We start from the raw sequence: 23090 nt of genomic DNA on the forward strand, positions 1-23090 counted from the left end.
ATCTAAAGCCTATAAAGTCCATGAGGGAGAACTTTACAAGAAAAGCACTACCGGAGTCCTTCAAAGGTGCATCTCCGAAGAGGAAGGGCGGAACCTGCTGGCTGAAATTCATGCCGGACTCAGTGGCCATCACGCCGCAGCCCGGTCCCTTGTAAGCAAGGCTTTCCGTACAGGCTTTTATTGGCCGACGGCCCGGGCGGACGCTCAGGACTTGGTCCATAAATGCGTCGGTTGCCAGCTTTTTGCAAACCAAAGCCATATGCCACCCACCGCCCTCCAAACTATCCCCATCACTTGGCCTTTCGTGGTCTGGGGGCTTGACATGGTGGGACCCCTTAAAGGCGGAACCCACAAGAAAAAATACTTATTGGTCATGGTAGATAAGTTCACCAAATGGATAAAAGCCAGGCCTGTTAAGACGGCCGAATCCGGACCTATGATAGACTTTATATCCGGGGTCGTACACCGTTATGGCGTCCCCCACAGCATCATCACCGATAACGGCATGAACTTCACGGCCGATGAGGTAAAACTCTGGTGCAAAAACATGGGCATCAAGCTCGATTATGCTTCCGTCTATCACCCACAAACTAACGGTCAGGTCAAACGTGCAAATGGTCTCATCATGAGCAGCATCAAACCCAGATTAGTGCGGTCCCTCAAGGAATCTAACACGCACTGGGTAGAGGAGCTCGACTCCGTACTCTGGGGGCCGCGGACCACGCCGAACCGCACCACCGGATACACACCATTTTTTATGGTGTACGGCGCAGAGGCAGTCTTGCCCTGCGACATAATTCATGACTCACCTCGAGTGCGCATGTACGAAGAAAGGAAGGCCGAGCTCGATCGGCAGGACAGTTTGGACGCCTTAGAGGAGGAGCGCGACATGGCAAAAGCCCGTTCCGCATTCTATCAACAGTAGGCTCGAAGATATCAAAGCAGAGAAGTGCGGGCCAAAAGCTACAACGTTGGCGAATTAGTTCTACGCCTGCCGGACAAGAAAAAGGACAAGTTGAAGCCCAAGTGGGAAGGTCCCTTTATAATCGACCAAGTCCTGACTGGTGGAGCATACCGCCTGCGAGATGCGTCGGATAACCGACTCGAGCCGAACCCATGGAACGCAGCCCGTCTCCAAAGATTCTATGCCTAGCGCCGGACTCTGTGTTTGTCTCCTTCCTCTGTCCATTTTTTACATTTTCTGTCTTACATTTCTCTCCTTCCCCTCTTCTCTTTTATGGCCCTTAAAGGCTCCTCAAGTGAAGTGCTACTCGCGCTCATTAAACCTGGGGGCTTCTTTAACAGAAGCTTATTTATACGGGCTTCACGCCCACCACGTGTGTCAAACTTCCGCATGTACCTTTTCTTCACCATTATATGGCATCGATATGACTTAAGTTTTGGCCAAGCTGGGTTGCCTGGCTCCTGTGCTTACCCCTACGTTCCCGATTGTTCGGCTAGGTGGTAAAGGGAGCACCTCTGCGATTGTTACTGCCGGATCAGCCGGATGTGTACCTCAGACTGGGTGAAGCCGAAAGCTAGCGTTCTTAAGGGAATATTCGGTCGGTGAACTAAAAGATGACCTTTTTACTTATTTATGTATATGCCCCCAGATGATTTTCCTGTGTTTGTAGTCCGGACATGCACTTTAGGGCATGCCTCCCATAGAAAGGAACCCCTAACGGCACTATTCTCTCTGGAAGATGTTTCTTACTAACCATGTAATATAACATAACTAGTTGGGAACTTGTTTGATAAAGCACTAATGACCCCTATGCCTGGTCTCCATGCATACCCTGGTTCTTACATAACCGGTAGGGTATTCGGACACACTCCGGACCGTCAGGTCCTGAGGTTGAAGCGAAAAGGTCGGCAACGACAAACGATCTACAATCCGGCTAGAAGGCATTACACATGTCAATTAAAAATTACATAGTCACTCTGACTGATTGTATTCCTCTTCAATACCATCTAACAGGCTGTCTAACTTACAGTCCTGCTGGGAATACTTTGCGGCCAATTCTACTTGGCCGTACACTAAGCTTACAGGGATCTCGTTCCCGTCAGTCCCCACAGGTCCGACCTCGGCCATGTGGTTTGGGTCAGACTTTGCGTACCGCGTCTTCACCATGGCCCAGGCCTCCCTAGCGCCTTGTCGGCAGGCCAATATCTTCCACAACTGGAAGCGCCGCCGAGCTCCCTTAAGCTTCTCCGAAAGCTCTCCAAGGCCCTTGGGCATGGAGTGGGAAGGCCATAAGGCTTGGGAAACGCCTCGCATCGCCTGCCGAGCTCGCTCGTGCAGTTGCGAGAGCTCGAGAAGAAGGTCACCCATAGAACCAGGCATCTCCTCTGCAGGATGACCCGTTAGCATACCTACAGACATTACTCTGTTAGTCGACTTCCTCGCCGAACTCTTTTCTTTCAAAGGTTCGCTTAAGCACTTACTAAATATGCCGCGTCGAAGCCGATGATTCTCCTTAGTAGAGTCCGACAGCTGGCCACGAACATCTTTAAGTTCAATGTCCATCTTGGTGTTGGCATCCTAAAGCTCATTCTTCTCCCGCCTCACCCTTGTCAACATACTCTCACCGGCCTTTAGCCGGCGTAAGAGTTGTTGCCTCTCTGAATCTAGTCCGGCGCCATCTGCAATATGATTTGGCAGATTCATACCCACGCCGCACTTTGCAAGATATTAATCTTTCGAAGTGTATCTTACCAGAGGGGGTCTCTTTAGGCTCCCTTGCCGCGGCTAGTGCGGCCTCCAGTTGGGCTTTGCACTCTTTCAGCTCCTGGGACAGTACGGTATTCTTCTCTGTAAGAACCTGCATAAGAAATGATCCTTAAACCAGTTACTCTAACTGTTTCAAGTCTCGGGGGCTACTGGTACATACATATATATTTACCAAAATTTTCTTACCCGTATGTCTTTTACATATTACTCCGTGGCTCTGGTTAAACCATTTTGAGCGGCATGAAGGTACGCATCTCCCGAATTGAAGGCATCTAATGCCTCTCGGGAGAAACAAGCATCGCGAAGAACTGTCCGGCGACGCCTGTGGTTCATGGCACTCTCCACCTCGGAATTGGTGGCAGACAGCATGTCCGCATCCTCTGTCGGAGGAGCGTCCGGTGCGCGCCTCGTGTTCGCTCCCGCTTCCGGGCCATGCATTGGAGCCTGGCTGGTGGAGGCGCGGTTGGCAACCTCTCCGGATGTAGTCCGGCGAGGTCTCTTCGTCCTGAAGATAGCACAAACGTTAATATGCCCTGAAGAAATAACACCAGGGAAAAATAGGATGCGCTATACCTTTGCGCCGGCGTCCTAGTCCGGACTACATTCCTTTTTGCCCCACGGGGCCCTGCAGCCCCTCGTTGGCTAGCCGTCGCAGGTTCGGCCTCCCGCCTTGGAAACCTCCCCTGCAAAACACGGTCAGGAAAACTGAAATGCGTGAGAATGGATTCCTTCTCAAAGGGATGAGACTCCGCTCTCTGTTACCTGGGAGGCCGGGATTAACCTTGGGTAATCAGTCGTAATGGCCACCAGGGTATTGTCCTTGCTTAACTGATGAAACACCCCGTCAATCAACTCCACCGATATATCCGAATCCTCTTCGGAGTCCGGATCGAGGGACCGTTCTGGATCCTCGGGTTGTGGGGGACGGCTATTTATATCCTTTACTTCCTGACGCAGTTCCTGCGTTGAAATTGTTGGACTACATATTTAATCATGGGAATATAAAGCGGATGGGCAGGCACAATTGTTCACTTACCCAACTCGAGGGGTTGTACATACTAAATCCACCCTATGGGTTGACGCGGAGGAATTCCTCCTCTTCTCCCTTGTACAAAGAGGATAAGATCTTTACTAGAGCGGCAGCTGAGGCTGGCCCCTTACGACCGTAACGGGTGGCGTCATCCTCCCCGTTAAAATCCCACATGGGGTGGCCTCTATATTGAAGCGGCTGCACCCCCCCGCATAATGCATGCGGCCATGACTCCAATCATGGTTAGTCCGGAATGAGCCAATAGTCTTATCCGGCCCATCAGGTGAAGGACGTCCCTGTCGCTTTCTCTCTAAGAGCTCCGCGGACGCCAGCTTAGGCATTTCTTTAAGGGAGCACTGTTGAATTCGGGGAGACCGACCCAGATAGGGTCCGGTAGCGGGACATCATCTATATAAAACCATTTCGAAGGCCAGTCCTCGGACGCCTTCTTTAGGGTTCCAGATAGATATCTGGTCCCGGCAATACGCCACACTTCGGCTCCGCCCACTTGATATATAGACCCCTCTTGAGAGCGGGGCACCAGACAGAATAATCTCTTCCACAACGCGAAATGAGCCTCAACACCCAAGAATAGCTCACAAGGAGCGACGACGCCCGCGATATGCAATATAGAGGCAGGCGTGAGATCGTGCAGCTGGAGCCTGTAGAACTCCAGAAGCCCATGGAGAAATGGATGGATTGGAAATCCAAGTCCTCTTACTAGATAAGGGACAAGGCACACCCGCTCTCCTTTGGAGGGACAGGGGGTGCTCTCCGCTTGCTCTCCGCCATTATAGGTGGCGAGTCCGGCTCGGACCGGGACCATATAGGCCTGAGGGAGAAATCCCTTGGCCTAAAGAGACACTAGCTCGCTGTGCGGGATGGAGCACCTCTCCCAGTCTCCAGGTTTAGGACTGGAAGGGCGAGAGGAGGAGCTGCGACGGCTGGCCATGTTGGAATGAACCTTTGCTGGAGGCGCTCTGATGATTACTCGCGGAGAGAAGAAGGTGTGGTTTGGATCTGAATCCCCATCCCATTAAATAGGTGGCTCATTTATGCGGCTAGGGGTGTGAATGTAAAAACACCCTGACTTTTCACATTCGTTTGACACGTGGAAGACGGCCATTATTGGGCGTGGAAGCCAAGGTGCGCTACATTACGAAAATCGGACATTATTTAGCAGGTACACGGAATTTGGAGGAGAACCCGCCTTGCAATGCCGAAGACAATCTGCGCGCCGGACTCGTCGTCATTGAAGCCTGGTTCGGGGGCTACTGATGGAGTCCTATATTAGGGGGTGTCCGGGTAGCCGGACTATACCTTCAGCCGAACTCTAGGACTATGAAGATACAAGATTGAAGACTCCGTCCCGTGTCCGGATGGGATTTTCCTTGGCGTGGAAGGCAAGCTTGGCGATGCGGATATTCAAGATCTCCTACCATTGTAACCGACTTGGTGTAACCCTAACCCTCTCCGGTGTCTATATAAACCGGAGGGGTTTAGTCCGTAGAACAACTTCATCATACAACAATCATACCATAGGCTAGCTATTAGGGTTTAGCCTCCTTGATCTCATGGTAGATCTACTCTTGTACAACCCATATCATCAATATTAATCAAGCAGGACGTAGGGTTTTACCTCCATCGAGAGGGCCCGAACCTGGGTAAAACATTGTGTCCCTTGTCTCCAGTTACCATCCGGCCTAGACGCACAGTTCGGGACCCCCTACCCGAGATCCGCCGGTTTTGACACCGACAGTCATCTTGCCTGAAATCCCGCAAGGAAGAAGAACGAGTCCATGAAGAAGACAAACGGACGTAGTCGAACGGTTCCTCACAAATGCGACGTTATCGAAACCAACCCGAAGAAGCAACACCGGAAAGAAGCACACAACATAGTAAACAAACATGCATAACATGACATGATGCACAACCCAGTATGATGCAAGTCAAGATTAAAATGTTGTTAACATGTCAAGAGGTGAAGCATATGCAAACTACCTATTTAGGCAAGTTTAAATGAGGCCGGAAACACAAACAACAATTCCGAAAAATCCCCCATATGCATATTTCAAATTTGGTATTGTTCTGCCTAAACCATATTTTTAACAGGTATGCGTTCATGATAGAACGAGCTCCCATGCTATTTTGAGCTATACAGGAACGGGTCGAGCTTGGCCATGGCTGCACGGCGACAACAGACGGCGAGGGCAGGCAAAAGCGACGGCCGTTGGGGTTATGTACCTGCGGCGGGCGTGCGGAAACAGAAGATGGTGCACGCGTGCTTACGGAGAGCTACGAGAGGGGCCGGAGCATAAGCCTCAAGCAGAAGCTCGTCCCGGCCGAGGCACGACGTGCGACTATGCGGCAGCTGCTGGGCGTGAGCGAAGAAAAACTGGCAAGGACGTGAGCATGGCGCGGGTGCGGAGAAAGGAGGGGGGTGCACTGCAAGATGCTCGCGTGCATGCGGGGCTTCTATGAGTGTTGGTGAAGTGTGTGGACTCGCTGAAGATGCATGCATTGGGTCTCAACCAAGCGGAGCAAGACAGAGAGATAGGGCCGGGCTTGCAGGTCGAGGCGCTCGGCCACGGCCATGGCAACGGCGGGGCGTGCAGGCATGCAGCGGGGCGTGCGTGCGGCACTTGAGGCAAGGCTGCAGCGAGGCGACGAGGTGAAGCGAAGCAGGGGACCGAGCGAGGCGAGCGGGGACAAGATCCGATGGGGCACGACAGCGTTTCTCTAAAAGTTTCAGAGATTCACCGGAGCAGCGAGGGCACGATGATGGCATAGATCTAGTAGTGACTCCGATGACCTAAACGCGACAGGAAGAAAAGGGAGGGAAGCAGGTATACCTAGCTCACCCTAGGACACGCTGACGGCCACGGAGACGAACCAGCGGCGACGCGGACGACCTCTGAACCCGACGCGGTTCATGTCCAAGGAAGAAGGAAGCAGGGGAGGACACCAGGAGCGGGACTTGGAGACGCAGAGGAACAGACGAAGTAGAGGAAGAAGATCGCGGCTCCCTTGGACCCTTCTTGCTCCTGGACTTGCTTGAAGTTGAAGAAGACGACGAGGAGGCCTCACAAACGACGGCGGAACGCGCTCGATGGGTCTCTGCTCCTCTGTTTCCTTATGAAGAAGGAGAAACAGAGGGGAGGAAAAGGGTGGCAACGGCGAGAGGGAAACCCTAGGGGCACGGACGCCAAGCGGGACTTCTTATAGGTGGATAGGAGGGGTGCGGACGGCGAGACCTCGACGTCCGTGAGCCTCCTGCTCACGGCGTTGCTGCTACTATACTCTGGAGGAAGGAGAAGCCGTGAGGGAGGGAGCAGGTGGCCGTTCGGCTTGGCTGGGCCGGGGAAAGAAAGTCCCAGGTGGGCTTCGGCTGGGATTGAGGCCTTCCTTCCTTTCTTATATTCTGCCTAAAAACAAATAGACACCGTACCAGATTGAAAAGGGCAGGGGTTTGGGAAGGAAAGGCTCAGAGGCAGAATATATATGGAGTCCTGGTTATACATGATTTGAATGAATGACTTGGCAATTTTAGAGGTAGAGTAAAATAATCCAAGGTTTGAATTAAATTCAAACTTGAGCCTTTTTTAACCCAACCAAAACAACTCCAAATAAATGAAATTTCGACAGAGAGTAAAAGGCATGTAGAAGATTTACAGGAAAGAAGTGAACATGAACCGGTACTGGAGGGCATGGAACCGTACTGGAGGATGGCTTAATGGACCCTGTAAAATTCATAGTACAGAGGACGCCACACCAACTCATAGCCTTAGAGCATGTTGGATACTCCGGCAGGTGGCCAAAAGGGGCGAAGATCTCCTAATTCCGGAGGCCGCAGAAAGCCACCTCAGGGACTCCAGTACAGTCTTAACAGTCTTCGAGACTTTCGCATCAAATAAAATGCGAAAAAGAACACTCCGCAGCTTCGCCAAAGTCTATCAAGTAGCAACAATAAACCCATGGAGTGACACGGCTATTACCTTTAATGCCAGCGACGAACCTAAATTCCGAACAGCTCGAGCACCAGCCGCATTGGTACTCAGTCCTATAGTGGACGGCTTTCGCCTCACCAAGGTACTCATGGATGGAGGCAGCGGATTGAACCTCATTTATGAGGAAACCCTTCAAAAAATGGAAATAGACTGGAACCGCATTGAGCGAAGCAGCACAACCTTCAGAGGAATAATCCCCAGTCGGGAAGCACGCTGTACAGGAAAAATCACACTAGATGTGGTGTTCGGCACGCCGGATAATTATAGGTCCGAAGAGGTCACATTCCAAGTGGCCCCGTTCAGCAGCGGATACCATGCTCTGCTGGGGCGGGAAGCGTTTACAATCTTCCAAGCAATACCCCATTACGGGTACATGAAGCTCAAGATGCCCGGGCCGAACGGAATCATCACTCTCGCTAGTGATCCGGACATAGCACTCCGCGCCGAAAACAAGACAGCCGCACTGGCCCTTGAGGCACTGTCCGAAGCCCTAGCGGCTGAGGAACTGACTACGCTGCGCTCCACGGTAAACAGGGACGATGTGATACTCGACAAAAGATCCAAGTCCACCTCCTTTAAACCAGCGGATGAAATAGTCAAATTCCAGGTCCATCCAACGGACCCCAATAAAACAGCTTCCATCGGGGCACAATTAAACCCCGATGTAGACGCCGCACTGCGAGAATTCCTACGGGAGAACTGGGACATTTTTGCATGGCACCCTTCGGACATGCCAGGAATCCCACGCAGGCTGGCCGAACACAGCTTAAATATCCTAAAAGGATTCAAACCTGTCAAACAAGCCCTTCGGCGTTTCTCTGAACCCAAGAGACAGGCAATGGGAGAGGAGCTAGCCAAACTATTGGAGGCCGGATTCATCAGAGATATAAAACATCCGGACTGGCTAGCAAACTTGGTGATGGTACCAAAGAAGGACAAATCCTGGCGCCTGTGCGTTGACTTCAAAGACCTCAACAAGGCCTGCCCAAAGGATCCCTTCCCCCTCCCCCGCATCGATCAAATTATCGACGCCACTGCAGGACACGATTCGTTGTGCTTCCTCGACGCATACTCCGGTTACCATCAAATCAAGATGGCCGAGTCAGACCAAGCCGCAACGGCATTCATCACCCCATACGGCCCATTCTGCTTCAACACAATGCCTTTCGGGCTCAAAAACGCCGGCGCAACATATCAGCGCATGATTCAGACATGTCTGGCAAACCAGATCGGCAAAACAGTAGAGGCATACGTGGATGATGTGGTCGTAAAAACAAGACATGTCGAATCTCTAGTAGACGACTTGAGGCTTACATTTGACAACCTCCGAGCATATGACATCAAGCTAAATCCGGAAAAATGCGTTTTCGGCGTTCCAGCCGGAAAGCTCTTGGGCTTCATTGTATCCGGTAGGGGAATCGAAGCAAATCCAGCCAAGATCCGAGCTTTGTCACAATTGGATATCCCAAAGGACCTCAAACAAATACAAAAATTAACCGGATGCGTGGCGGCTCTAAGCCGCTTTATCTCCCGGTTGGGAGAAAAGGCGCTACCCCTCTATCGCCTCCTTCGGCGCACCGAACACTTCGAGTGGACGGACGCCGCCACGGCCGGACTCGAGGAAATAAAAGCCATATTGGCAACAAACCCCGTCCTGGCCGCGCCAAACATCGGCGAACCAATGCTATTGTACATTGCAGCAACCCATCAAGTTGTCAGCGCAGTACTCGTCGTCGAGCGGGAAACGGACGGACACAAATTCCCCCTTCAAAAGCCGGTTTACTATGTGTCCACTGTCCTCACCCCATGCAAATCACGGTACCCACATTATCAAAAGATTGCATATGCGGTATTCATGGCATCCCGGAAGCTACGACACTACTTTCAAGAGTGTTCAATCACAGTAGCATCGGAAGTACCACTCAATGATATTATAAACAACCGTGACGCAACGGGCCGGATTGCAAAATGGGCCATCGAGCTCCTCCCGTTCGACATAACTTATAGGCCACGGCGAGCTATCAAGTCGCAAGTTTTGGCCGACTTCGTCGCAGAATGGACGGAGGCCGAACTCCCTAAAGAGTACGGCACATATTCAAACTGGATCATGCACTTCGACGGTTCCAAAATGTTGGCCGGACTAGGGGCCGGCGTCGTTTTGACGTCCCCCACAGGAGACACAGTTCAATATGTACTCCAGATTATGTACACGGACTCCAACAATGCAGCCGAATATGAGGCCCTTTTACATGGTCTCCGGATGGCAGTATCCATGGGCATTCAACGCCTAGAGGTGCGCGGGGATTCGAACCTCGCGATATCCCAAATAAATGGAGACTTCGATGCCAAGGATCCAAAAATGGCAGCTTACCGCAACGCCGTCCTCAAAATGTCAGCTCGGTTTGAAGGGCTCGAATTTCACCATATAGCCCGAGAAAACAATCAGGCGGCAGACGTCCTGGCACGCATCGGCGCAAAACGCGATGCGGTCCCCCCCAACATCTTCCTGGAAAGGCTGTTCAAGCCATCCGTAGTATGGGAAGGGGAACATGGCAATATTAGTCCGGACCCAACCGCACTGTCCGACGCCGAACAATCTGACATAATCGGAGGCTCTGCCAATGAAATAACAACCTCAGCCCACGTACTAATGGCCGTTATCGCCCCGTGGACAGAACCATTCCTAGCCTACCTTACTAGGCAGGAACTCCCAGAGGACCAAAACGAGGCACGCTGTATAGTGCGGCGATCTAAAGCCTATAAAGTCCATGAGGGAGAACTTTACAAGAAAAGCACTACCGGAGTCCTTCAAAGGTGCATCTCCGAAGAGGAAGGGCGGAACCTGCTGGCTGAAATTCATGCCGGACTCGGTGGCCATCACGCCGCAGCCCGGTCCCTTGTAAGCAAGGCTTTCCGTACAGGCTTTTATTGGCCGACGGCCCGGGCGGACGCTCAGGACTTGGTCCATAAATGCGTCGGTTGCCAGCTTTTTGCAAACCAAAGCCATATGCCACCCACCGCCCTCCAAACTATCCCCATCACTTGGCCTTTCGCGGTCTGGGGGCTTGACATGGTGGGACCCCTTAAAGGCGGAACCCACAAGAAAAAATACTTACTGGTCATGGTGGATAAGTTCACCAAATGGATAGAAGCCAAGCCTGTTAAGACGGCCGAATCCGGACCTGTGATAGACTTTATATCCGGGGTCGTACACCGTTATGGCGTCCCCCACAGCATCATCACCGATAACGGCACGAACTTTACGGCCGATGAGGTAAAACTCTGGTGCAAAAACATGGGCATCAAGCTCGATTATGCTTCCGTCTATCACCCACAAACTAACGGTCAGGTCGAACGTGCAAATGGTCTCATCATGAGCGGCATCAAACCCAGATTAGTGCGGTCCCTCAAGGAATCTAACACGCACTGGGTAGAGGAGCTCGACTCCGTACTCTGGGGGCTGCGGACCACGCCGAACCGCACCACCGGATACACACCATTTTTTATGGTGTACGGCGCAGAGGCAGTCTTGCCCTGCGACATAATTCATGACTCACCTCGAGTGCGCATGTACGAAGAAAGGGAGGCCGAGCTCGATCGGCAGGACAGTTTGGACGCCTTAGAGGAGGAGCGCGACGTGGCAAAAGCCCGTTCCGCATTCTATCAACAGCAGGCTCGAAGATATCAAAGCAGAGAAGTGCGGGCCAAAAGCTACAACGTTGGCGAATTAGTTCTACGCCTGCCGGACAAGAAAAAGGACAAGCTGAAGCCCAAGTGGGAAGGTCCCTTCATAATCGACCAAGTCCTGACTGGTGGAGCATACCGCCTGCGAGATGCGTCGGATAACCGACTCGAGCCGAACCCATGGAACGCAGCCCGTCTCCGAAGATTCTATGCCTAGCGCCGGACTCTGTGTTTGTCTCCTTCCTCTGTCCATTTTTTACATTTTCTGTCTTACATTTCTCTCCTTCCCCTCTTCTCTTTTATAGCCCTTAAAGGCTCCTCAAGTGAAGTGCTACTCGCGCTCATTAAACCTGGGGGCTTCTTTAACAGAAGCTTATTTATACGGGCTTCACGCCCACCACATGTGTCAAACTTCCGCATGTACCTTTTCTTCACCATTATATGCATCGATATGACTTAAGTTTTGGCCAAGCTGGGTTGCCTGGCTCCTGTGCTTACCCCTACGTTCCCGATTGTTCGGCTAGGTGGTAAAGGGAGCACCTCTGCGATTGTTACTGCCGGATCAGCCGGATGTGTACCTCAGACTGGGTGAAGCCGAAAGCTAGCGTTCTTAAGGGAATATTCGGTCGGTGAACTAAAAGATGACCTTTTTTACTTATTTATGTATATGCCCCCAGATGATTTTCCTGCGTTTGCAGTCCGGACATGCACTTTAGGGCATGCCTCCCAGAGAAAGGAACCCCTAACGGAACTATTCTCTCTGGAAGATGTTTCTTACTAACCATGTAATATAACATAACTAGTTGGGCACTTGTCTGATAAAGCACTAATGACCCCTACGCCTGGTCTCCATGCATACCCCGGTTCTTACATAACCGGTAGGGTATTCGGACACACTCCGGACCGTCAGGTCCTGAGGTTGAAGCGAAAAGGTCGGCAACGACAAACGATCTACAATCCGGCTAGAAGGCATTACACATGTCAATTAAAAATTACATAGTCACTCTGACTGATTGTATTCCTCTTCAATACCATCTAACAGGCTGTCTAACTTACAGTCCTGCTGGGAATACTTTGCGGCCAATTCTACTTGGCCGTACACTAAGCTTACAGGGATCTCCTTCCCGTCAGGCCCCACAGGTCCGACCTCGGCCATGTGGTTTGGGTCAGACTTCGTGTACCGCGTCTTCACCATGGCCCAGGCCTCCCTAGCGCCTTGTCGGCAGGCCGATATCTTCCACAACCGGAAGCGCCGCCGAGCTCCCTTAAGCTTCTCCGAAAGCTCTCCAAGGCCCTCGGGCATGGAGTGGGAAGGCCATAAGGCTTGGGCAACGCCTCGCATCGCCTGCCGAACTCGCTCGTGCAGTTGCGAGAGCTCGGGAAGAAGGTCACCCGTAGAACCGGGCATCTCCTCTGCAGGACGACCCGTTAGCATACCTACAGACATTACTCTGTTAGTCGACTTCCTCGCCGAACTCTTTTCTTTCAAAGATTCGCTTAAGCACTTACTAAATATGCCGCGTCGAAGCCGCTGATTCTCCTTAGTAGAGTCCGACAGCTGGCCACGAACATCTTTAAGTTCAACGTCCAGCTTGGTGTTGGCATCCTGAAGCTCATTCTTCTCCCGCCTCACCCTTGTCAACATACTCTCACCGGCCTTTAGCCGGCGTAAGAGTTGTTGCCTCTCCGGATCCAGTCCGGCGCCATCTGCAATATGATTTGGCAGATTCATACCCACGCCGCACTTCGCAAGATATTAATCTTTCGAAGTGTATCTTACCAGAGGGGGTCTCTTTAGGCTCCCCTGCCGCGGCTAGTGCGGCCTCCAGTTGGGCTTTGCACTCTTTCAGCTCCTGGGACAGTACGGTATTCTTCTCTGTAAGAACCTGCATAACAAATGATCCTTAAACCAGTTACTCTAACTGTTTCAAGTCTCGGGGGCTACTGGTATATACATATATATTTACCAAAATTTTCTTACCCGTATGTCTTTTACATATTGCTCCGTGGCTCTGGTTAAACCATTTTGAGCGGCACGGAGGTACGCATCTCCCGAATTGAAGGCATCTAATGCCTCTCGGGAGAAACAAGCGTCGCGAAGAACTGTCCGGCGACGCCTGTGGTTCATGGCACTCTCCACCTCGGAATTGGTGGCAGACAGCCTGTCCGCATCCTCTGTCGGAGGAGCGTCCGGTGCGCGCCTCGTGTTCGCTCCCGCTTCCGGGCCAGGCGTTGGAGCCTGGCTGGTGGAGGCGCGGTTGGCAACCTCTCCGGATGTAGTCCGGCGAGGTCTCTTCGTCCTGAAGATAGCACGAACGTTAATATGCCCTGAAGAAATAACACCAGGGAAAAAGAGGATGCGCTATACCTTTGCGCCGGCGTCCCAGTCCGGACTACATTCCTTTTTGCCCCACGGGGCCCTGCGGCCCCTCGTTGGCTAGCCGCCGCAGGTTCGGCCTCCCGCCTTGGAAACCTCCCCTGCAAAACACGGTCGTGTCAGGAAAACTGAAATGCGTGAGAATGGATTCCTTCTCAAAGGGATGAGACTCCGCTCTCTGTTACCTGGGAGGCCGGGATTAACCCTGGGTAATCAGCCGTAATGGCCACCAAGGTATTGTCCTTGCTTAACTGATGAAACACCCCGTCAATCAACTCCACCGATATATCCGGATCCTCTTCGGAGTCCGGATCGAGGGACCGTTCTGGATCCTCGGGTTGTGGGGGACGGCTGTTTATATCCTTTACTTCCTGACGCAGTTCCTGCGTTGAAATCGTTGGACTACATATTTAATCATGGGAATATAAAGCGGATGGGCAGGCACAATTGTTCACTTACCCAACTCGGGGGGTTGTACATACTAAATCCGCCCTGCGGGTTGACGCGGAGGAATTCCTCCTCTTCTCCCTTGTACAAAGAGGATAAGATCTTTACTAGAGCGGCAGCTGAGGCTGGCCCCTTACGACCGTAACGGGTGGCGTCATCCTCCCCGTTAAAATCCCACATGGGGTGGCCTCTATATTGAAGCGGCTGCACCCCCCGCATAATGCATGCGGCCATGACTCCAATCATGGTTAGTCCGGAATGAGCCAATAGTCTTATCCGGCCCATCAGGTGAAGGACGTCCCTGTCGCTTTCTCTCTGAGAGCTCCGCGGACGCCAGCTTAGGCGTTTCTTTAAGGGAGCACTGTTGAATTCGGGGAGACCGACCCGGATAGGGTCCGGTAGCGGGACATCATCTATATAAAACCATTCCGAAGGCCAGTCCTCGGACGCCTTCTTTGGGGTTCCGGATAGATATCCGGTCCCGGCGATACGCCACACTTCGGCTCCGCCCACTTGATATATAGACCCCTCTTGAGAGCGGGGCACCAGACAGAATAATCTCTTCCACAGCGCGAAATGAGCCTCAACACCCAAGAATAGCTCGCAAAGAGCGACGAAGCCCGCGATATGCAATATAGAGGCGGGCGTGAGATCGTGCAGCTGGAGGCCGTAGAACTCCAGAAGCCCACGGAGAAATGGATGGATTGGAAATCCAAGTCCTCTTACTAGATAAGGGACGAGGCACACCCGCTCTCCTTTGGAGGGACTGGGGGTGCTCTCCGCTTGCTCTCCGCCATTATAGGTGGCGAGTCCGGCTCGGACCGGGACCATATAGGCCTGAGGGAGAAATCCCTTGGCCTGAAGCGACACTAGCTCGCTGTGCGGGATGGAGCACCTCTCCCAGTCTCCAGGTTTAGGACTGGAAGGGCGAGAGGAGGAGCTGCGACGGCTGGCCATGTTGGAATGAACCTTTGCTGGAGGCGCTCTGATGATTACTCGCGGAGAGGAGAAGGTGTGGTTTGGATCTGAATCCCCATCCCATTAAATAGGTGGCTCGTTTATGCGGCTAGGGGTGTGAATGTAAAAACACCCCGACTTTTCACATTCGTTTGACACGTGGAAGACGGCCATTATTGGGCGTGGAAGCCAAGGTGCGCTACATTACGAAAATCGGACATTATTCAGCAGGTACACGGAATTTGGAGAAGAACCCGCCTTGCAATGCCGAAGACAATCTGCGCGCCGGACTCGTCGTCATTGAAGCCTGGTTCGGGGGCTACTGAGGGAGTCCTGGATTAGGGGGTGTCCGGGTAGCCGGACTATACCTTCAGCCGAACTCCAGGACTATGAAGATACAAGATTGAAGACTCCGTCCCGTGTCCGGATGGGACTTTCCTTGGCGTGGAAGGCAAGCTTGGCGATGCGGATATTCAAGATCTCCTACCATTGTAACCGACTTTGTGTAACCCTAACCCTCTCCGGTGTCTATATAAACCGGAGGGTTTTAGTCCGTAGGACAACTTCATCATACAACAATCATACCATAGGCTAGCTTTAGGGTTTAGCCTCCTTGATCTCGTGGTAGATCTACTCTTGTACTACCCATATCATCAATATTAATCAAGCAGGACGTAGGGTTTTACCTCCATCAAGAGGGCCCGAACCTGGGTAAAACATTGTGTCCCTTGTCTCCTGTTACCATCCGGCCTAGACGCACAGTTCGGGACCCCCTACCCGAGATCCGCCGGTTTTGACACCGGCAGTCATCTTGCCTGAAATCCCGCAAGGAAGAAGAACGAGTCCATAAAGAAGACAAACGGACGTAGTCGAACGGTTCCTCACAAACGCGACGTTATCGAAACCAACCCGAAGAAGCAACGCCGGAAAGAAGCACACAACATAGTAAACAAACAGGCATAACATGACATGATGCACAACCCAGTATGATGCAAGTCAAGATTAAAATGTTGTTAACATGTCAAGAGGTGAAGCATATGCAAACTACCTATTTAGGCAAGTTTAAATGAGGCCGGAAACACAAACAACAATTCCGAAAAATCCCCCATATGCATATTTCAAATTTGGTATTGTTCTGCCTAAACCATATTTTATAATTGTTAAACATGCAAAGTGATGCCACCATGTTAAACTAGGCATTTTTCTACCCCATTTACATATAAAGATTATTTAAAACCGAGCTACTGTTATTAAGGTATGAAATAAACTATTTTAACATGTCATTGTGCAAAACAATGCAAACAACATCAGTTTTTTAACAGGGATGAAAGTTGCATATTGTTAAAGAACATGAAAAACTAAGCAAGATGCACATATGACATGTTTCATTTGGATGAATGGATATTTAGTTATGAGCATTTTATACTGATGGCATTACTGTAAATAAGAATGCACTGGGAAATGGTAAAATGCACATACTGAAAAAAAATATGCACGGGCCCGATTCAACGCACTGTGCAAGCCCGGTAGTAGATCGAACCCAAAGCGTGTGAGAGAGAAAGCAGGGCAATAAAAAGAAATACGGGCGCCTGAGATTCGAACTCCAGACCTCCTAGTTGGATACTGGCTGCGCTTGCCACTGGGCTAGGTATGCGTTCATGATAAAACGAGCTCCCATGCTATTTTGAGCTATATAGGAACGGGTCAAGCTTGGCCATGGCTGCACGGCGACAACCGACAGCGAGGGCAGGCAAAAGCGACGGCCGTTGGGGTTATGAACCTGCGGCGGGCGTGCGGAAACAGAAGACGGTGCACGCGTGCTTACGGAGAGCTACGAGAGGGGCTGGAGCATAAGCCTCAAGCAGAAGCTCGTCCCGACCGAGGCACGACGTGCGACTATGCGGCAGCTGCTGGGCGTGAGCGAAGAAAAACTGGCAAGGACGCGAGCATGGCGCGGGTGCAAGATGCTCGCGTGCATGCGGGGCTTCTATGAGTGTTGGTGAAGTGTGTGGACTCGCTGAAGATGCATGCATTGGGTCTCAACCAAGCGGAGCAAGACAGAGAGATAGGGCCGGGCTTGCAGGTTGAGGCGCTCGGCCACGGCCATGGCCACGGCGGGGCGTGCAGGCATGCAACGGGGCGTGCGTGCGGCACTTGAGGCAAGGCTGCAGCGAGGCGATGAGGTGAAGCGAAGCAGGGTACCGAGCGAGGCGAGCGGGGACAAGATCCGATGGGGCACGACAGCGTTTCTCTGAAAGTTTCAGAGATTCGCCGGAGCAGCGAGGGCACGATGAAGGCATGGATCTAGTAGTGACTCCGGTGACCTAAACGCGACAGGAAGAAAAGGGAGGGAAGCAGGTATACCTAGCTCACCCTAGGACACGCTGATGGCCACGGAGACGAACCAGCGGCGATGTGGACGACCTCTGAACCCGACGCGGTTCATGTCCGAGGAAGAAGGAAGCAGGGGAGGACACCAGGCGCGGGACTTGGCGACGCAGAGGAAGCAGACGAAGTAGAGGAAGAAGATCGCGGCGCCCTTGGACCCTTCTTGCTCCTGGACTTGCTTGAAGTTGAAGAAGACGACGAGGAGGCCTCACAAACGACGGCGGAACGCGCTCGGTGGTTCTCTGCTCCTCTGTTTCCTTATGAAGAAGGAGAAACAGAGTGGAGGAAAAGGGTGGCGACGGCGAGAGGGAAACCCTAGGGGCACGGACGCCAAGCGGGACTTCTTATAGGTGGCTAGGAGGGGTGCGGACGGTGAGACCTCGACGTCCGTGAGCCTCCTGCTCACGGCGCTGCTGCTGCTATACTCTGGAGGAAGGAGAAGCCGTGAGGGAGGGAGCAGGTGGCCGTTCGGCTTGGCTGGGCCGGGGAAAGAAAGTCCCAGGTGGGCTTCGGCTGGGATTGAGGCCTTCCTTCCTTTCTTACATTCTGCCTAAAAACAAATAGACAGCTCCAAGATTGAAAAGGGCGGGAGTTTTGGGAAGGAAAGGCTCAGAGACAGAAATATATACGGAGTCCTGGATTTATACATGATTTAAATGAATTGACTTGGCAATTTTTAGAGGTAGAAAAATAACTTGAGCCATTTTTGAACCCAGCCAAAACAACTCCAAAATAAATGAAATTTGACAGAGAGGTAAAAGGCATGTAGCAAGATTTACAGGAAATAAGTGAACATTTTACTGGGACAGGAAAATGCCACTTGCAATAAATGTGTGAAAATTGAAAAGAAGAAGCTGGTCATGGGGTGTTGCACTAGATGATGGTTTAGATGGAAGGGCAAGATGGAACAACAAACAAGATGAAGGAGAAGGAGTTCACAAAGATAACAAGCACATGAGAAATATGTACACTACAATGATGATCATGATGCAAATGCAACAAAAACGACAAAGGCCATATCACATCATGAAGCATGAATCAAAGCAAGTGAGATGACCATGGCAAACAAACAAGGATGGCACAATGCAATATAATAAAAGATGAACATGATGCAAGAAGAAAAAATGACAAGGCACTCAACATGATCTTGGCATAAACATATATGAATGAAATATGCAAACCAATTATGATAATGCAACAAACCTAGTAAACACACGTCAACAACTAAAATAAATGGAAGGGCAACTAAAGCATCGGTCTCGGGGCGTTACAGACACTCCACCACTACGAGAAGATCTCGTCCCGAGATCTAGGATGGCACCGGAGAGAAACGGAAAAGGAAGAGAAGAGGTAAAACTAAGTTGCTTCTTGACAATTCAGTGAAACCAAAGAACCTTGAGTGGTTGAACAAAATTGAAAGAAATAAAGCAATGGAGATGAACGAAGTTGAAAGCACTCCGATAAGAAAGAGGAATAAGAAAGAACCGATTTCGGTAGCACTTCGGTTGAAAAGAGATGAGAGACTTGATAGGATGAAAAGGACTTGAGCAAAAGGGCAAAACACTCCGGTTAAATGGATAAGCATAGGAAAAAAACATGGTCTTCACAAATTCGAGATGATGTCTGAAAAGAACAACATCACAAAGCCTCCGGAAGAAATGAAAGAATGGAATGGAATGGACGGAGGGAAACAAGATCTTGAGAGAGCATGCTTACAAGAAATGCTGGAATGGAGTTGTTGGATTATCCACAACGAAAAGGAAAAGGCTTGACATTGCCTTATGGAATATATCTCAAAATTATGAGGTGACAAGCTGCCACTCACGAAAAGCGATTGGATTGATATGAACAAGGAGATGAGAAACTATATCACCGGGAGGATAAATGAAGAACTTGGGTTATTTGTGAGCACCATAAATAGCAACAATCCTTAGGGAAAAGCTTTAGGTGAAATATAACCCAAGATAATTCCAATGAAGAGATTGGTGGATTTAAAATACCTCATTCTTAACAACATGTGAATCATGAAACATGAACTCAGATTATCAAGAATGACATAATACCACCTCCTGATACGGTAGAAAGAATTGCACTCCGGATTGTGAGATGAAGAATGCTTGAGCTCCTCTAAAAAGAATGTTGATGAACACTTAGAGAAGAAATTAAATCCTTGATGAACCATCATGTAGAACCTTCATGAAGAACTCCGCTAAACAAAAGAATGGTCAAACGGAAGAAAAGGAGGTTGAAAACACAAGGTGAAGCCTTGCGATGATTTAGATGAATGTCCGTGGTGAAATAATTGAAAAAGGTTGGAACTCCGAGAAAAAGAGAAGATGAAACAATTGAAATCAGGAACTTGATGAGCCTCCGGAATAGGGAATTGATTTCACACGATGAAACAAGAATAAGAATTACATTATGCTTATCCTTCACCAATTCAAATTGATGACAAGCAATGGAATTGGAATACTACTTATTCTCGTAGAAAGGATTTAAGATAGATATAGCGCAAACTTGAGAAGGTCTTCAACGAACCATCGGTAGGATTTGGAAACAACGAATGAATTGATATGATAACCAAGGAAGAGAACTCTTGAACGAACCACCGTAAGAATTGAAAATGAACGAAGTAAAGGGATGAATCACCATAAGAATTAGAGAACGAATGAGGATCCTTGCTGGGATTTAGATACAACTGAAACGAAGATATCACGAGCTGATTAGAGAATATTGAATGATGCACCGGTAAGGTTTGGATAATGAGAGCTGAAAGCTGAGATGAATACTTCTGAGATGATGGCCTCCGGAGAATCAAACTGAAAAGACTCTTGAATTTCTCCGGATGGGTGAAAAGAGTTGTCACAATCAAAAGCAATTATGAGAGGACGGCATCAAGCTAGAATCACGGCTCTTTGGGAGAACGGATAAGATTTGAAGGAAAACTCTTCTTTGGTCTTCAAAATCTGAGAATGACGACGAGAAACACCACCTTGAGTTGTTGAGGCACTCTGGAATGGAAATTAGAAAGGTTGAACCAACAATGAAAAAGAATTTGAAAGATCTTGGAGAAAGGCAATTGACTGATGATAACTCATTCTTACGTCAAACTTGGAAAAGAATTTGAGAATAGCTCCGGGAATATAAGAAGAGTCAGGTAAGATCCTGGGAAAAGACCTGTGGGTTAGGGCCCACTGAAAAGATACACCATTGAGATGATTACTTGAAAAGAGAGATGCACCGGTTGAATTAAATGGCTTGAATGAGATAACAATCTCGAAAGAGCTTGAACGAAAGCAGAGTGGAAACACGAATCTTCTGAGATATCTTCAGCACTCCGGAACAAATGAATAGCGAGGAGTGGATGATTAAGAGGTGCACCGACATGAGAAGGTATTTGAAACGATAAAAGGATATAATCGACAAATCTTGACTTGAATCCACCGGAGATGAAAAGAATGAAGAATGATGAACTTGTGGAGCATCTTCATGAGAATCACCGGGTAAGAACGTTGACTGAAAAGAATGGAGAGACTTCACATCCATAAGATGGATACTTGATAAAGAAATCTGAGTCCTTGAAGAGACAAGGGCGGGAGGGTGGGAAAAAACAAAGGCAATTTGGGACGGATTAAGCAACACCGTTGAGAAGACTGATAATTGATCTTGCTGATGTTGAAATGATCGAATCCACTTGAAGAGGAGCACACCGGTTGAAAAGAATTGACATGACAATCTCGATAACGAGAAGGATTGGTATTCACCTCGGAGTATGAGAACACCGCTTAGGAAAGGTATGGAATCAACATTTGACTTCCAAGCAACTCGAATACCACAACTGAAAACAAAACAAAGGATTGACTTGCAAAATAAGCCGGAACAAACATATGATAGAGATTTCGTCTGAAGTTTTTGTGGTGGGGCCTACACGGGCTCGATCGTACAACACCATCATGTACAAGTCAGTGCACATGACATACGAAGCGTCCCCGAGTCGGCATAGCCAAGGACTTTTTAAGACACAATGAGACCACTGTAAAACCAACCGTGGATAGGCGGACCACTAGACGTCGAACCCCAATTTCGTATCATACATCTGTCAGAAAGATATCCTAGGAGCTACTTGAATTCCCACTTTTAAACTCCCGAAATTTTCTGGTTATGCAATCAGGTGTTGGGGATACTGGGGAAGCATAATATCTCACCCAAAACTAGCAAATCCTACATCCAGCTGTATCCATCCTTCAACACATAACCAAGAAACCTTCAGAAATCGTTTACCTCAACCTTCGAAAAGCATCCGTTATACGAGTTATGGCAATACTCCCGAACTCCCGCCCCAGTACTGGGTGGCGTCGAGGTTATCTCACCAACAACTGCATAAAAGAGATTTTCGATGTCGGCGAAACTCAGGTATTCCAGAATCTCAATGATAAAATTGTGACGACAACACCTCGGAGCTCAACTCCCCGGGACACTGCCACAACCCTTAAATGTCAGGAGGCACCAAGAACAATGTTCTCGTCACAAAACCATCGGAACGATTCCAAGATACCCGCGTGATCCTAAATTTTTTTAGTGAAATGAGAAGAGAAGAGTCAAAACTCTACGTCAGGAGGCCTCACCGGAGCGACGAAGGGACTGAGGAGTAAAAACAATCCTACTCTCCGATATATATAATCCTAAATGACTTAATTTTTTTTCTAGACTCAACAACGCCAGCGATTCGATCAAGTAGGGGGGATCCTAAAGTCAGGGAAGGCTCTGATACCAACTTGAAACGCCCACGATGCGGCTATATCTCCCACGTGTCAAAGCATGACTTAGAGGCATAACCGCATTGAAAGCAATGTCGCAAGTGAGGTAATCTTCGCAAACAACCCATGTAATACAATAATGGGAAAGGTACATAGTTGGCTTACAATCGCCACTTCACACAATACATGAATAAAGCATTACATCATCCAGATACAATCAAGGTCCGACTACGGAACCAAAATAAAATAAGACTACCCCAAATGCTACACAGATCCCCGATTGTCCCAACTGGGCTCCACTACTGATCAACTGGAAACGGAACAACATAACGAACACGATCTTCATCGAGCTCCTCCTTGAGCTCGGTTGCGTCATCTGTACCGTATCATCGGCACCTGCAAGCTGGTTTTGGAAGTAAACTATGAGTCACGGGGACTCAGCAATCTCACACCCTCGCGATCAAGACTATTTAAACTTATAGGAAGGGTAAAGGTATGATGTGGAGCTACAGCAAGCGACTAGCATATATGGTGGCTAACATACGCAAATGAGAGCGAGAAGAGAAGGCAAAAGCACGGTCAAACATCTATGATCAAGAAGTGATCCTAGAACAACCTACGTCAAACATTACACCGACACCGTGTTTACTTCCCGGACACCGCCGAAAAGAGACCATCACGGCTACACACACGGTTGATGTATTTTAATTAA

The sequence above is a fragment of the Triticum aestivum genome, chromosome 5A (assembly GCF_018294505.1).
Source record: "Triticum aestivum cultivar Chinese Spring chromosome 5A, IWGSC CS RefSeq v2.1, whole genome shotgun sequence".
NCBI classification, from domain to species: Eukaryota; Viridiplantae; Streptophyta; class Magnoliopsida; order Poales; family Poaceae; genus Triticum; species Triticum aestivum.